Here is a 4,716-nt window from a genome sequence, read left to right on the forward strand (position 1 = left end):
ATGTGACCGTTACCCTTTCATGTCAGGGGGGCCGAGCTAAACTCCCCATGATGTGTGCAGGGTGGAAATACAGAGGAAATATTCTCCTATTCGGAACCCGTTCCCGCCGCTTCAGTCGCACCGCGATCTGGGTGCCGTCCCGATCCCTCCTCCCAAATCATGGATTGTACAATCTCATTTTTCTTTAGCATGCTTAATATTAACCTCCAAGCGATTGCTGCCCGAGATGCTAAAGAGTCATTTGCCTGTATGGCGTTCCATAATTCACGTCCTAATGAGTCCCATTCCTGATATGATATGGGGGTGCGCAGGGGGCGGTTGTGTTTCAAAATCCATTTAATCAATGCTTTTAGGGAGTCTTTGTCTAACGGGTGTCCATGCAAATAAATAAGACCTATTAAGCGTTTGTAGATGTCCCGCTCCCGCTTTGAAGATTGTGCCCCCATGAGTGCAATAAAATAGAGTCCCAGAGACTATGCAACTGCAGACCTACCTAAGCGATAGCCCGAATCCCACGCTGAGTTGCAGGATACCGTTTGAGTGGGAAGCCATCACTGCTTCATCGCTTGAGCCCGGAGATCCCCAAAAATCCTCTACACAGTAGAAGATTCCACGTAGGTCTCAATCCGACATTGGGACTCCAGTTAACGGATCTGTGTGCGAACTCTCTGCTGGTTTTCCTGGAGTGGAGCTTGGCAGCGCTGTCCCCCTTTGGCAGGGGGAGAGAAAGACCAAACTTCCCCGGTGTGTTCCGTGGCAGAAAGAACTTTAATCTTAAACTTGCACGGTTTATATGGGTTCGGGGGGAGGGCAGGAAGGAGACCTGTGACTGGGTCGAGGTACAGGGGGAGGGGAATGGCTTGAGAGCCCACTGACCAATGGGAGATACAGGAGGATCGTGTTCCAGTAACCGAGACAGGGATTTGGGGAGAGGCGGGCGCAACAAGATCCACGATCGGGGGGAGGGGGAGACTGCATGGTTCTGAGTGGGGGGGGCTGCATGGACTGGGGAAAGTACATAACTCAGGGAAAAACTGGTACAGTAAAAACGCAAGTAGTTGTTTTTTCTGCTTTGCTCAGTCCCAGGGAGCTGCCGCTGTAATGGGCCTGTTTCTAAAGTTGTTCTTTCCAGTTCTTGTAATCCTGCCGTTCACCCACAGCAGGGTCCCTCTAACACCGACCTTCGTTCTGCCAATCACAGTTTATTTCCTGTGAATACCGACGGGAGGTACCTCCTAGTGGGTCAGATCCCTGCCCACAGGATACCGGTACTGCACTCACTTTCACAGACTTCCCTTTTCCTCTCTCTTTCAACTCTTATAGTCAGGCTGCTAGGACACAGGTAGGTTTCCTGTCCCACTGTCTCATGTCTTCTCCATGGTCAACTAGGAAATACCACAACTTCGTTCATGAGGTCTGTCCATTCTTTCTAGCTGGGGGGCATCTGGTTCTCATTGGACCATATGGAAACTTTTTCCCTCAATCCTCTCTTTCAGTCTCTCCTGTTTATCTTTCACCTCTGTAGTTAGTGTCTTCAGGTCCTTAATCAATGTCTCTACAGTGGAGATGCGGGCCTGTAGTGGTCCTTCGATCATACTGTCATACAACCAAAGTTTATTTATTATGGACATCACCGGCTCTCGCTTCTCCCCAACCTGCAATGATGTCAGGTAACTGGCGTATGTGGACAGCCCCATACATGTGAGGCTCCACCACATCTGTGGTGTACACTTAACCCTGTCAGGATCGTTGGTGGGTTGCCCATCCCTTCCAAACAGTACCTCCAACAGTGCCATTGCCCTCAGGCGTAGAATCCCCTCCTCTATGGTCTTCCAACCCTTTGCGTAATGGTCTGCCTGCAAGGAATCTCTGTAAATGAACCTCTCCCTCACACCATCCAAAAGCCATGACCAGAGAGACAGGGGCTTTGATTCTCTCAGGAACGCCTCCTCGATACCCACATCCTGGGCAATAGACCTCAAGAACCTTGCTTCATCGCCATCAAGGTTTATGGCATCACCCGTAGAGTCCCAAACTCGAATCATCCAGGTCAGAATGGGCTCATTCAGGTGATGAATAACGTCTGCCCGTAAACTCCGGAGGTTGTTATACGATAAGGACTCAGTGATGATTTCTGGCTCTGGACCAGCTACCTGTGAGGGTGCTGCCTCCCCATCATCATCAACTGGACGAACCGATTTGGTCTTATATTTCCTCTTTTGGGTAGGGGTAACCTCCATTGGCTTGGTCTGTCCCTTTGATTTGGTCCTATCCTGAGTCACCGTGGTATCAGGCATCTCGTTTTCGTCTTTCTCTTTTCCCTGGAAGTGCTACACCATACCGAGCAACTTCCAGTAGGCAATGGCCAAAGCCCCACATGCAGTTGTCAGCTGCCTCTCCATGGGTCTATCACGACCTTTCTCCCTCACGGCTTTCATTATTTTTGTAGGGTTTAGGAGTTGTTCGAGGGTGAGCTTCCATGTTGTAGGAGCCAAACAACTTTCTAGGAATTTACCCATATCCTCCCATAACCCATGTCACTCGAGGTTTCCCACCCCTGGGGCAGGCTTCTGAACACGTTCTCGATAATTCTTGGCCCTAGCTTTGTATATTGCATATACCGTAATGGCACAAACTTGCACGAAAAGCCCAAAAAGTAAAACGTCTCTGACATCTAAGGAGAATTTAAACTTCCCAGAGGCAATTGTATTGGATCCAAAGGGAAACTGGATGAAAGGTTGGGCAAATATACCCCCCTCCATTTCTCCATAGGGATGGGTGTCATTATCCTTAAATCCTCAGAGGAAGCAGCTTAGGCTAGAGCAGTAGTGCATCCTTGAGGACATACTCCGGATGAAAATCACAGGTGTTGAGTTTGCCACGTCATAAACCCAATGCACAAACTCGAAGGTACTTATCACAATGAGGGTCTTAATATCTGAACTGAAACACATCAACAGATGGGACAGATATCTTGACATGGTTATGTGCCAGAGGAAAGCAACAACCCCAAGCACCATGGTGCCTACAGGTTCAACATGTGTGTAAATCACATAAGGGCAGTTATTCCTTTTCTACCTTTCCTCTCTTTGAGCCCCACAAGTTGGGTGTCAAATGAATGTCTTAGTTTAACAAGATTACAACTTAGAAATTAAGAAACTTCAGGTGCAAGGGTGGAAAAGGAAAAAAAACAGCTTTTTATTAACAAAATCTCAGTAAACAACAAATGGTGCAATCAAAAACTTTCAGAAGAAACAAAACAAAGTCTCAATTCCCCAGGTTGGGGGAAAGAAACTGAAACAGGAGCCAGGCCTAAAAGAGTTAACTGAGATATCTTGGCCTGTTAAGAAACCCCAATACCTGTTTTGCTAGAAGAACATTTTAGGAGCACCCAACATTGAATAAACAAATACCTTGCTGTTTAAAGATAAAAAAATGTCTCCGAGGAGTCTTTAGGATCGAGTTTTTCGGATTCAAAACCCATGGCAACCCGGGGGGGGGTGAAGGAGGGGGGAAGGCAGTTCAACAGCTGCTCGCAACCACGTACCCCTGCAGCAGTCAGCAGTTGATGGTTTCACAGCCAGTGCTGAAGGAGTCCTTTCTCCCACAGGCAGTCCCGAAAACTGAATACCTTGCTCTGAGATGGGTCGGTCTCTCTCTCTCAGTCGTCCTCTGTGAGGTGTCCCGTGGGGAAAAAAGACTTCCTCTCAGGAAAAGGAAAGGAGGTGGCCGAAACTGGACTCCCCGCTCTGTCTGGTCCACGGACCAAACCCAAAAAAACCCTCGAACAAAGGACTCCGCCAGCTGTCCCCAAAGTCACCGCATTTCCCGAGACCCCTCCCCCTCCCCCTGCCCCCTCGCTGCCTAGTGCATGCGGTTTCTTGCCGTTCCCCTCCCCCATCCCGGAAGAAACAGATGGGGGGGGGGAGGGCATATTGGGAAAAAATTCCAACATCTCTTTTCAAACCTATGACATAGAGTTACTGATCAGGTTTGTTTCTGGTTATCGTCTTTGTTAATGCTAATTGCTCAGGTTTTATGTCTCAGTGTGTTTGTTTCCCTCTCTTTCCTTATCCTCCCAATTGAAAAATTAAACATTCTCACACTTCACATATCCTTACCAATTAGTGCAACTGACCAAGTTTACTCTTATCACTGTGTTCTGCACCGTGTATGTGGGAGGGTGTGGAGGAGGGACAGAGAAATAGAGGGAGGGATTTCTATAAGAAAGGCCCAACAACAAATGGTTTAATAAGATAACTGTTTTAGTAAAACAGAAAAAGAACAGGAATATAGACAGTGAGTAAATCTTGCACCCCTTCAGATGCTGGTTGCCCCATGTTTGTGTGGCATTGGACTTAGACCAGATGGATTTTCCCACACCGCACTTCATAGAACTCCTGTCCATGGAGGGAAGTTCTTCCTATTTTTGTCCTTTGAGTTAATTTCCTTACAAAAAACCCAACTCTATTTCTAAAATATGTTCTCATGAAAAATTCTTGCTGCACTGTTAGATAAAGGTGAGGTCACACAGGCGATGTAATCACTGATACCAAACCAGAACTGCCTTCAGGTTTCTCTGTTGCAATGAGCTGGCTGAGGTCATCCTGCGGCTAGGGATTTGTGCAGCTCAACTAAGGCCTGGGCCTGCTCAAGTTAACTGCGTTGTGGATCACCAGCTCCTAAATGTGCAACCCTCAAATGAAAAGTTACTCT

Source organism: Corapipo altera, unplaced genomic scaffold (genome assembly GCF_003945725.1).
Source record: "Corapipo altera isolate COAL_440 unplaced genomic scaffold, ASM394572v1 60972, whole genome shotgun sequence".
Classification (NCBI taxonomy): Eukaryota; Metazoa; Chordata; class Aves; order Passeriformes; family Pipridae; genus Corapipo; species Corapipo altera.